General features: G+C 41.4%; 1 protein-coding gene across 1 annotated transcript in view; it reads right to left on the reverse strand.

Moving 5' to 3' along the window:
- LOC121329579 (brain-enriched guanylate kinase-associated protein-like) overlaps window positions 1–6455 on the reverse strand; it is a 34780-nt gene extending 28325 nt beyond the window's left edge. The window contains exon 1 of the mRNA XM_041275228.1: window positions 6186–6455. The gene's annotated coding sequence lies outside the window, so the exon portion shown is untranslated. The remainder of the gene's footprint in view (window positions 1–6185) is intronic.
- Window positions 6456–13159: the final 6704 nt, after the last annotated feature.

The raw sequence follows: 13159 nt of genomic DNA on the forward strand, positions 1-13159 counted from the left end.
GCTTACTTCACTGAAACTGCTTTCCTGTCTCACTAACTCGCTAAACTCTGCCTGTGCTGCCCCTCTCTCTCTCCTCTGTCCTAATTCTCCTTGATCTCTCTGCTGCCTTTGACACTGTTGATCACTCTATTCTCCTATCCTCTCTCCGTGACCTGCTAATCTCCAGCACTCTTCTACTCCTCCTACCTCTCCTACCGCACCTACCAGGTAACCTGGCACGGCTCAACCTCCACACTTCACCCTCTCTCAACAGGAATCCCGAAAGGATCAGTCTTGGGTCCTCTCATGTTCTCTCTCTACACCCGCTCCCTGGGCCCCCTCATCGCATCCTATGGTTTATCATATCATTTCTATGCTGATGACGCTCAGATCTTCCTCTCCCCCCCCCCTTCTGTCCTAACCATCCCCTTTTGTATCTTTACCTGTCTGTCTGCTATCTCCTCCTGGATGCAATCGCATCACCTCAAACTCAACCTATCTAAATCTGACCTCTATTTCTTCCCCTCTTCATTTCCCCCCTTGTCTGATCTCTCTATCTCCATTCCTTTAGAATCTAACACGCTCTCTCCCTCCTCCTCAGCCAAGAACCTTGGAGTAACCCTGCACCCCTGCCTCTCCTACTCCCAGCCCATCTCCACTCTAGCATGCACCTGCTGATTCTTCCTGAGCAACATACGAAGAATCTGACCCTTCCTCACCAACTACTCCACGCAACTTCTCGTCCAGGAGTACTCTCCAGCCTGGACAACTGCAACTCCCTCCTGGCTGACCTCCCTGTGTCTGTCACCTGTCCACTCCAGCTCATCCAGAACTCCGCTGCTTGCCTTGTACTCTTTCTGCCTTGCTTCTCCCATGCTACTCCACTGCTCCACTCACTCCACTGGCTCCCGATCACCGCTCGCATACAGTTCAAGACTCTTGTACTCGCCTACTGATGCCTTGACCAAACTGCACCCAGCTACCTCCAGACCCTCATCTCTCCCTACACCCCCACCTGACCTCTCCGCTCCGTCAGCACTAGAAGACTGGCTGTACCTCCTCTACGCTCCCCTGCCTCCAGAGCCCGCTCCCTCTCCACCCTCGCCCCGCAGTGGAGGAACGACCTTCCTACGGACGTCAGGACAGACCAGTCCCTGATCACCTTCCAGCGCCTCCTCAAGACACACCTCTTCAGACAACACCTGTAAAACTCAACTCTTCCCCTCTGGACAATATAGCACTCTGCCTTTAATGCACTTTAACCTGCACTGATCTGCTCCCTGTTTTACTGTATTGAATCCTGCACTGAACCCAACCTGAACCCTAATCTTGTATTTCACTTGCACTTGTATCTAACCCTGATGAAATAAATAAATAAATAAATACATAAATACTACTAATAATAATAATAATAATAATAATAATAATAATAATAGCAGCCAGCCCATTTATTTTGCTTCCAGTAAGCTGCATCATTTCTTCAAGATGTCTTCAATGAAAAAGACACCAGCTGCATCACAGATAGGAAATATTCTGCTGTCTAGCACAAGAAGCAGGCATTTCACATATCTGGTGTTATGTCTTGCGTTTGTTTATTTTTGTATTTTGTTTGAGAAAAGAATGTCTTTAAAAGGTAGACGTAAAAACTGAAATATTGTACAATTTTGCATGTAAGGTAAGCACTTAAACATTTAGGGACATTTGTTGTATAATAACTTTAAAGAAAAAGACACATTTTGAATGTGACAAGGCTCTTTCTTCCTGCTTTAATAAATATTATATTTAATATTGAAATATCTTGAAATAGCTGTTTTTAGAATGTGAAATTAGATGAAATAAGCAATTTGTAGTGTGAAAAAATACAGCCCTACATCTTGTTACTGAAAAGTTGTACACAGCTCTACACGACATGTGACCACATAAATGTGCAAACATCACAGACTAGGAGATTTGTCTCCATTTGGATTTGTCTCCATTCAGTGCAGAATAGCTATTAGTTTCAATAAATGCTCGTCAAAACATATTTTAAAAAAAAATCTGTTTAAATTGGCAACGACAGCTTACCCATAATAAATCATCACATTGATTTCACTGCTAGTGTAAATAACATTTGCTAATTGCAATATTCAGCAACATGAGTATGCAGCTGCAAAGTTTGACTTTTTCTGTTTACTCTTCTTTGCAAAAATTGAAAATGCTCCAGAATGCTCCAGAGTAGCCCTGTACTTTGTTCAGGGGGCTGATTTACTGGAGAGAGGACTGAGTGCAGCCTGGCGCTCTGTCCTGCACTGAAACAGCCTTCGCTTGGGTGTGTGTTTGATTTGCATTTTGATTTGCATTTTGATTGATTTGTTCTGTTATAAAAGAGTGCAGCCAGTGCTTGAACTGCAGCCCCCTGCCTCTGCGGCTGCTATTCCCACTGATAGTCAGCCTTGACTGCAACACTGCCCTAAAACTATAGTATATTAATAGAAAGAGCTAGAACACAAGATACATGAACCCAGGCGTTACATTGTAATCCTGGCATCCCGTTAATCCCGAGACAGCTTTTTTTAAAAAAGTGCCAAATAACAAGCACTGTGATAACAGCTGTGAGTGCAATCATTTCATTCTAAAACAGCAAAACGAATTCTAAATACAAAACAACTTGCGCTCCGTTTCTCCCAGCTGATGTGTGTTCTGGTGTTTAGTGCTTTTTAAACGATGCTGTAAGGATAGTGTGGCATCAATAACATGCTGTTGTTACACTTTTTCTTTGGAAGGGCAACCGTAGATATTTTATTTGGGTCAGTTGGTGTGTCTGCAGTGAATGCTTTGCTTGGAGAACTTGACCAAATCGTAAGAACCTACAAAGTTTCCCATGATGCAGTGCAGTGCAGTGTTGCAGTTTGCATTGCCTATACAATGCATTTATCATGCTAACAGCTGTGCTGACTATTCTGTATCCATAATGTCAAACACCCAGTCACATAGAATAAGAATGATATCCATGAAGGCAGTTAGTAGAAACATGTGTTTTCACCACAGTATAACACAATACACTTCAATAAGCATTGACTTCACTATGCTTTTACCACAGTATAACACAATACATTTCAATAAGCATTGACTTCACTATGCTTTCACCACAGTATAACACAATACACTTCAATAAGCATTGACTTCACTATGCTTTCACCACAGTATAACACAATGCACTTCAATAAGCATTGACTTCACTATGCTTTCACCACAGTATAACACAATACACTTCAATAAGCATTGACTTCACTATGCTTTCACCACAGTATAACACAATACACTTCAATAAGCATTGACTTCACTGTGCTTTCACCACAGTATAACACAATACACTTCAATAAGCATTGACTTCACTGTGCTTTCACCACAGTATAACACAATACACTTCAATAAGCATTGACTTCACTATGCTTTCACCACAGTATAACACAATACACTTCAATAAGCATTGACTTCACTATGCTTTCACCACAGTATAACACAATACACTTCAATAAGCATTGACTTCACTATGCTTTCACCACAGTATAACACAATACACTTCAATAAGCATTGACTTCACTGTGCGCATTGCTGTGCTTTTACCATAGTGCAACACAGTACACAGTAGCCTTTAATAAGGGGACTTGCCCAAGGCGGTGACCTGGCAAGCAGTCTGCTTTACAAACCATACCTCGCTGCAGAGATTTCTCGATTGCTTGTCCACATGGGAATCCTTTATTCTGCTGATTTACAATCCATTTGGTATCGTGATACCTCTAGTGTACTGCACACCCTTATCAACTGCTCAGGCAATGACGCTGTTCAATGGAGAGAATTGTAAAGGGTTGAGAGTCCCACTATAGAAATAAAGCTTATGGCAGAATGACCCTCTCCCACGCAATCTGTGCAGGGCAGTAGTGATTAGAAAATAATGTGTTTCTAGTCACATGCGTTAGACCTGCAGCCAATCATATCCCTGCTGTATGTCACATGGTCTCCTCAATTGAGTCATCTCCTACTCAAGTTACACAGCAAGGTTGAGAGGCAGGTAGAGGGGCTTGTAGTCTCAACTTCTCTCATAGCAGAACGGGAAGTTAGAACAGCAATACTGGCTTGATTCTGTATCTGTGTTTCAAACTTTGGTAACACTTTTAATTAAGTTACTAAGTAACTACTAGGTAAATACACAGCAATTAGAAAATTACGTTACTAAGGAACTACTAGGTAAATACACAACAATTAGAGACATTTCATACAAAGGGTTACCCAAACTTTTAAGTTGACGTTTCTTTTGGAAAATTATCTTCGTATCAAAGTCAGAGAGGCAACCAATTGTTTGCAAAGCTGGAGAAGTCATGACTCTCTGAGAAAACATTAACCCTGATGAAAGAGAAGTGTATGAGCCCAGTGTTGATTGTAGTGCATTTCTGTGTAGGGCCCCTAAACTTATACTGGTGCAACCTACACATTTTTTTCTGAATACACAGCAGAGCTCAACAGCTTGTGTCATCACACAGAGCCATTGCTCGGACTGATCTCCACTCTAACAGTCAATAGATGTAGCCAGAGCCCTCTGACTGTGAACTAAAGCACTGGCATAAAGAAGCACACTGGACCTGATCTACCTGCAGTGGAACTGAATGCAGGCAGGATGCCAGCTGCTGGTGCTTCTTGTGTGTTTAGACTTCGTCACTCCAGAGAAGCTCACTGTTTTGAAAGGTGTATATGCGGCTGAACAATTTTCTAGTGCAGCTTTTCAAGGTGTTGACAAAGCTGTGAATGTATTTAAATAGCAATGTGCTTGGCAATAGCATGCATAGTTTAATGTTCTTTCAGCATGTTGTGCCGGCACAGTGATGCCACACAGCTGCTGAAGCACTATCACAGAAGCGTAATTACTGAAATGTTAAATGTTAAATACACTTGCTTTAGCACTCCTGGTCCTTTGGAATGTTCACCAAAGATTGTGCTAATGTCCCCCAAGGAAACTGGCATCGACATGCATTTAATAAGAATATGGGTGATATTCTAATGTAGAGGCTACTGGATATTTCTTCTAAAGCTGATGTTGAAAGAGCACATTGAGTGTACTAGTGAGGGGTGGTGTGTGTGTGCATGCTTTGTTAAAGACAAGGAACCCGAATAAGTTTGAAGCTTATGGTAAAAAGAGTTTTTTTTGTTTTTTTTTGGTAAACCAGGAACCGCATGCAAACATGTCTGCTGAAGTGCTTTCTGTGCAAACCCAAGAAGCAGCTCCTGAACCATTCTGATACACCCGTTCACGCAGCATGAGAATCACTTACCACAATAGTGCCTAATATGTTCATACAAAATGACAGAAGCTGTCAGCCATCTGTTTGAGGATATTTCATTTAACTGTTTGCTAATGGTTGTGACATATATATATATATATATATATATATATATATATATATATATATATATATATATTATATATCTAATATATATATATATATCAGCAAGACAATATATTGCACATTTAACCAAACAAATACAGCTTCCCAGAATCAAGCCTTATTAAAGATATTTGGCAGAAGACAAACAAGCCTTGCTGTCACATAATCAAACAAATCAATTCAAAAACACCAGCAGCGCTATGTATAAACTACCCTTCTCTATAGTAGCAGTCTATTAAACAAACCCCTTCTTTCGCCCCTTTACACCACATTCAATGGGAAAATCCCTGCATAACAAAGAGCTCTGAAAACACAGCGTATTGTTTGCATGGCTTGTGTTTCCCATATTATCTTAATCCCTCCAAAAAGCACTCTCAACCTAATGGAATACCCAGCTCTCTAGTGTGCTAATTGCCTGTGCTGGTGGGGATTTACTATCAAACTGTAAAAATCTTTGCAAGGCTCAATACAATTCACAATACATTTTTTCCCTACGTTGTTTTTTTTTTTTTTTGAGAAACAGCATTCAGTATGCTGCTGCAAAAACAACCAAACCCCTCAATGATGTCTTTCTTTCTTTCTTTCTTTCTTTCTTTCTTTCTTTCTTTCTTTCTTTGCTTGTGTGTTCCAAATGATCAGATGCACAGCATCCCTGACATGTCTTTGACTGAGATCTGCATTCAGTTTAAATAGCCAGCACAGATCGCACACATCATGAGGACATTAATAAGCAGGTACCTGCATAGTTTAAAAAACAATAGTAGAAAAGTAAAGGGTCTATCTTACCTTATTTCTTGCATCTCGCAGTCTGAGGCCTGGGAAGAATCAAATGAGATGCTATGAATAAAAGAAAAGGTTCATGCTGCAGATGCACGCAGAGATGAGGCTGAACAAATGATTCTGGACAAGTGTCTACATAGCGTCAGAAAGCAAATCTACATCTGCATTAGCAGAAAAACACTGACAGATTAACAGAGAAAAAATTGCAGCAGACTGCAGAAACACAGCATACCCTAGGGCCAGAGGCAACGAATGACTCAGTTACTGCACTGAAGAGAGGGATAAAAAGAGAGAATAGCAAGTAACAGGTAATAGAATCTGTTGAATTTCACACATAGGAAATAAAGCAGCCTTCATGGACTGTGTTTCTCTTGCATCCAAGGATATAAGCTGGGTGTTTTTTTTTTTTTTAACTCATCCATTAAAGATGTAAAAGAAATGATGAGTTTCCTTTTTCATGTCATTTGTGTTTGCATTATCTAATTGTGTTGTGAGACCGTGATGGAAAACATGCCTAATTATCAAATCAGGATGGATTTATTTATTTATTTATTTAAATTGGTATTTTTTAAAGCATAATTTCTTCCCAGGTTTTTTTAGTTTGGTGAAATAATAACTTTCAATTGAAATGAAGTCTGGCAAATTATGAGTCAGTGCCTTGCTCGTGTTCTGCTATAATGAGCGTTCAATTGGTATTCAGTGTTATTAATGTAATTAAATTCAATTTCATCTACAGCACAATAAACGGTATGAAAACTAAAAAATGACTAGCTTGTAGTAATATTATAAATTAGTATTCAGCTCCATATCTGTTTGAAAACACTCCTGCAGTGGGCTTCAAGTGACAGCTCTTATTTTTTGGCATCTTGTTGCAGGTCCTTTAGAGCAAGGCTTCTCAAACTCGGTCCTGGGGACCCCCTGTGGCTGCTGGTTTTAATTCCAACTGAGCTCTCAATTACTTAACTAGACCCTTAATTGAACTGATAATGTGCTTAATTAGACCTTTTTACTTGTTTTCAGCTCTTGAACAGTTGCATAGTTCAAGTTTGCTGTAACATTTGATGAATAACTTGAACTGCAACTTTTAAGAGCTGACACAGCACACTTCATCATTATCAGCCCCAGTGCAGCGGATCCTTGAGGGGACGGAGGCTCTCGAGGGGACTGGCTTCTACTCTCCAGCCCGATTTCTTTTCCAGAAGGCAGGTAGACGAACATTTAGGGGGTTTCCCTGCTCATATGTAGGAAATCTTACTCATTGTTGAACATAATCTGTGCTGAAACCTATTAATCATCGGACTGACAACGGCAATCAAGAAACAGTCAAGCTGACACATATAGACTACAGAGCTCAGTGATGTGTGATAGTCATCACTCATAGCCATGGATCAGCGAGTACACATAGCGCTATAGAAAAGTTAATGAGAACATTTATTTTTGGAAATATAAAAAAACAAACTAACATAATCATCAGCCAAAATGTCACCTTCATTAGTAATTTTCTACACGATGAGAGTGCATTACCACATGTTCAGCTGCCAAGGTAATGCCCAATACTGAGGGTGTATTTTTGCAATTAGAGACCAGTAAACAGCACCTCTATTGCTAGTGTTAATGTCACAAGAACATAAGAAAGTTTACAAACAAGAGGAGGCCATTTAGCCCATCTTGCTCATTTGGTTGTTAGTAGCTTATTGATCCCAGAATTTCATCAAGCAGCTTCTTGAAGGGTCCCAGGGTGTCGGCTTCAACAACATTACTGGGGAGTTGGTTCCAGACCCTCACACTTCTCTGTGTAAAAAAGTTCCTCCTATTTTCTGTTTTGAATGCCTCTTTATCTAATCTCCATTTGTGACCCCTGGTCCAGGTTTCTTGTTGGTGCCTTCCTAGATTTTTCTTGTTGAAGTATGTTCTAAGAAGGGAGGGTCCGCTGTTTTCCTGAATAAAACATTTTGGAAAGCAGGTACTCACCATGCTCACACATCTTGGTAAAGAAGCAGACCTGTTTTTTGGAAAGCTCTTGCTCCTTGCAGGGCTGGGGGACCTCATTCTGACAGCCTGTGCTGTGGTTTCTTGGTTGCTCCAGCTGCCTCTGCTCTCTTGTGGAGCCCCGTGCTCTTTCTCATTCTCTGCAGTGTCCTCGCTCCTCACGCTGTCCATCTCCAGGTAAGCCTTCTCAACCTGCTCAGAAGATTTCTTCATATGTCCAAGAACTTCAAAAGCATTGCAGCAAGGTAGTGAGGTGGTGTGAAGAATGAGTGCCTTTTGTTTCAGCACCTCAAATGCCTTCAGGCTCACATCCAGCACGATGTAGGTCACTTCATCCAGGAACTCTGAGAACATGAGCTTGGCCTTGATTTTTTGCTCCAGCTGCTCGCACGTGTCAGACAAGCCCTGGCTGGAGGTCAGGCTGAGCTCGGAGGCAGAGGAACAGCTCCTCGTCCTCTCAGCCTCTTTATGAGAGGAGAACTGGGTGCCGGGATGCAAAAAAAGTGTTTCGGGAATGCCGGTCCTTTTTGACTTGGACTTTAAGTGGTGTGGTCGAAAGACATCGTCCGAGCTGTTGCTTTTGACTGAGCTTTTTGTGGAGCTTTCTGGGGAGCCAGTGCTGTTGAGGTCGAGGCTACTGTCGTCCCCACTGGAGCTGCGGATCCTGGACCTCCTGCCTTCACTGGCCATGGAAAAGAGCCTCCTGTGACAGTGGGGTAAGTGAAAATGTTCCTTGTTACTGCTGTGATCAGTGAACGCTGACCATGAACAAGAGGAAGAGTATGTGGCTCTGTCCTCCCTGCTTCTTGCTGTTTGAGGTCTCTCACGTTTGGAGAGGGCCTCTGCTCTTGTGTGGCTGAGTGAGCTACTTTGCATTTTGGACTGGAATGCGTGCAATCAGTAATTCCCGGAATTGACAACTGACTTGTGCTTTGGTGGGGCGTCACACCTATTTAACTGGCTTTCACCGAATCATATACTTTGTTTTTAAAAAATTCTAGCCTGCACCCAAATAAAACACACACATGCACACATACGAACAAAATCCATGACCTTAAAACATCGAAAGTGGCCGATCAACACATATTCTCTTTTTCTAATCAGACTCAGTATTGATAAGTGGCACATCATGCATTTTCCAGGTGGGTGAGTCCTACAATTCATCAATAAATTACATCATTTATACAGTCTGCTCTTTTAATCTACACAACAAAAGCACTGGGAAACAACAACACAACATTTAACATCTACATGTAGATGTTATCAATATCAGTTTGATCACGGCACTGTGTAATATTTATCAATTGCCCAATGAATCTTGTTCTAACGTGTTCATAATTTCATCAACCAACAGTATGGTAAGAATCAAAACACATTGAAAATATACAACACTACCCTTGCACTGTATCAGTGCCAATTTGGGTCCAGCTTGTGTTGTTTTTTTTTTTTTTTTTTTTTTCTGGTTTTCTTTTTGTCCAATAAGGATTGATCCAGCTGTGCAATTTAAATGTTTACACCACAGAATTGTCTTTACACCTAGCACTCGTAGTTCTGTTTCCATGGTGATAGCAGGATTGCACTGTAAAGAAGGCAGTGGAAATGTGAAGCAATCATTAATGCAGCAGAGACCATCCACACAGATTTCACCTAACTCATGAATTGCTGCTTTTGTGCAGCAGAGGTTGGACTGGACCATGAGAGTGACATTATCAGGGGGGTGGGTGGCCACACATGTGGTAATGAACTATTTCAAAGTGGATTTATTTACTGGAAGATAGCAGAACTGGATAGAGGTCTCATAAATCCAAGTGAGTGTTGGACAACTTTTGGGGAAAAGGTGCACCTCCAGGGAGATTCAGCTAACGTTTGGGGTGTAATCTAGTAAATGTCAAGCTGGCTCTGGGGTATGACTTATGCCCTTTTCCATCTGCCACTGGGGTTGAATGGAAATCAATTTCAAATCGATCCACTTTGTTTCCCTCTGCAGAGGATTATGTGCTGTGTAGAATTGTACCCAGATGAAGAAGTGCAAAGCCGAAATGCGTAGTTTTTTTCTAAATGTTTTTATTATTTTTATATTTTTTTATTATTTAACCAATAAAGTATGTTTTGGCTATTTGAGTTGCAGGGTTTCCTTTAATGTATTTAGAATTGCAGCACTGCCCAACAGAATGGGTAGAATGCCTACGTTATCCTCAACTGGATTTCTTTGCAATGTCCCTTGATTGCACTCAGTGAAACCTCTGCTGGGCATGTAAAGAAAAAAAAACCTTTACTACACAGGGTTACAAACCTCTAGAGTAGGTGAAGTGGTAAAACTAATAAAAATGAATTCAAACAGAGAAATGTTTTGGCTGGTGCCTCCTTCAGTGTGCTAAAGTGGCAGAACAAACGTCAATGACAGAAGTTTTGTGCAATACATGTGCTTCCCTGCCCTCTCCAAGGTGGTCATTAGAGGTTAAGCCAGCACCCTAGGGGGCTTCATGCTGTTGTTTGTTAATTGGATTGTCATGGATTTGAAGCAGCTATCACAATGGAGTTGTACGCTGACCTCCTCTTGCTTTTCGTTAAGGTGATACTGTATATCTGAACTCTACCATGCTGAGATAGCTCACAGTGGTATTGTATATCTGAACTCCACCATGCTGAGATAGCTCACAGTGGTATTGTATATCTGAACTCCACCATGCTGAGATAGCTCACAGTGGTATTGTATATCTGAACTCCACCATGCTGAGATAGCTCACAGTGGTATTGTATATCTGAACTCCACCATGCTGAGATAGCTCACAGTGGTATTGTATATCTGAACTCCACCATGCTGAGATAGCTCACAGTGGTATTGTATATCTGAACTCCACCATGCTGAGATAGCTCACAGTGGTATTGTATATCTGAACTCCACCATGCTGAGATAGCTCACAGTGGTATTGTATATCTGAACTCCACCATGCTGAGATAGCTCACAGTGGTATTGTATATCTGAACTCTACCATGCTGAGATAGCTCACAGTGGTATTGTATATCTGAACTCCACCATGCTGAGATAGCTCACAGTGGTATTGTATATCTGAACTCCACCATGCTGAGATAGCTCACAGTGGTATTGTATATCTGAACTCCACCATGCTGAGATAGCTCACAGTGGTATTGTATATCTGAACTCCACCATGCTGTACCTTAAAAGTGGGCACATCCTCAGAACTTGGTGAAAACATTTGCATGTTATGGCCTCAGTTCCAAAGTCATTTCATGCTGTAAAGCCTGCCAATCAATATGGGAAGCAGTAGTTTGGTTAAGGACAGGAAAGAAGGCAATGAAGGAGGGCAGTTTGACTCTGCAGGTGAAATGACCATGGATATGCCACCCTGCACGCCTTGCTGGAGACCAGGTAACGAGGTTAGCAGGGTGCTTAGAACAACCAAAGAAAACCCCAGCAGAGCTGTCAACAAATCACAGCATTACCAGACAATGCAATGTTACCATGACACTGGACTTGCACGTCACAATATGTACCACCATGCCAAAAGATCATTACATTGCAACTGACCTTGTGCTTTTTGCCTTTAAGCGCAGAACCATTGAAACTGCTGACTATTTTGTAAGGGAACAGCATGGAACAAACACCAGAAACCAGAAACCAGAAACCAGAAACTCTAACCCTTGTAATTGATACAAATCATACAACAACAAAGGACAGGCAGGCTCTTTTCATAAGCTTATGGAATTGGGGTGCACAGACAATACAGTCCACCGATCTTCTCTTCATTTTCAGTTTTGAGTCTTGTCTGATGCTGTTCTGTTTTGTACACAGACAGGCATTTTCTTTTCAAGTCCTGCATACAAACTAATCTAAGCCGCCAGGCAGTTAGTTTCCTCTGTGATCTGCGGAAGATGTATCATTATATTCATCAACTTTTGTAGTATTACAGTACCTTTCAAATATTTGCACAGCAGTGTGTTATAAAATAACAGACTGTCCTTCATAAAAAAAAAAAACAAAAAAACAACTGACAGCTTGTGAAATTAATATTTTCCATTGATGTGAATATATTAAATGAGCTGTGATCGTATTGGAAGTTCCCAGCGATGAACGGTTTCCACATTCCGTCTCTTTAAAGGGTTTTATCTTTAAGGGGCCGCATTGTGATAAACAGCTCCTACGTTAAGATTGTTTTCCCACACAGGTCATCAGACAAGAGTTACAATAAAAGTGATGATTTAAAAGTGATTTAATTTAAGTTTATGAAGGAGAAAATGTCTGAATGTGCTTCAGATGGAAACGCTTTCAAGGTAAAATAAAAAATGAAATCACTGAAGACACAAAGCAGCTTGCGGCGATCTGAAAATGAACCGGTGATTATTGGATGAACATTTGAGAAGTTGTGATGCACTGACTTAGCAGGCATTGCATGCTCAATGGAACCGTGCAACTCCCCTTGACAGTGAAACAGGTTGAGGAAGGGAGCAACAATCATTGAGTTCCAAACCTGCTCGCCACACAAAAAACCACCACAGGACGAGTGAACCTGCAACCCCCTCGAATTCAGCCAATGCAAACGTTTGGAATCAAAAGCAACGAGGGGATGTTGACTTTCAATACATTCTGTGCCTTGTGGAGGTATTTGATTCTTAAAAACAGGCTTCTGTAAATGACTCTTGGGTTAATGAAAGCCTTCAAAGAAGAACAGCTGTTTATTATCACATTGTTTTTGTAAAGAAATGACTGCTATGCTGCAGTGTGCAGTCTTGTGTGCAAGATCTAAAATACAGCATTGAGAAAGGTGCTGACAACAAGCTGGTACAGCAGCCTTTTAAACACTGCTTCTGGGCAGCCGCTCTGCCCTCTTGTGGTGCTGTACGGGATTGTGTCTGAGCCCCCCCCCCCCCCCCCCCCCCCCCCCCCCCCCCCCCCATTTGTCCCCATACTCCCTGTGTAAACTCCCTGTGTAACAGAATGAGAGAGATAGACAGCGACACAGACAGTCAGG

This window comes from Polyodon spathula, chromosome 17 (assembly GCF_017654505.1).
Source record: "Polyodon spathula isolate WHYD16114869_AA chromosome 17, ASM1765450v1, whole genome shotgun sequence".
Classification (NCBI taxonomy): Eukaryota; Metazoa; Chordata; class Actinopteri; order Acipenseriformes; family Polyodontidae; genus Polyodon; species Polyodon spathula.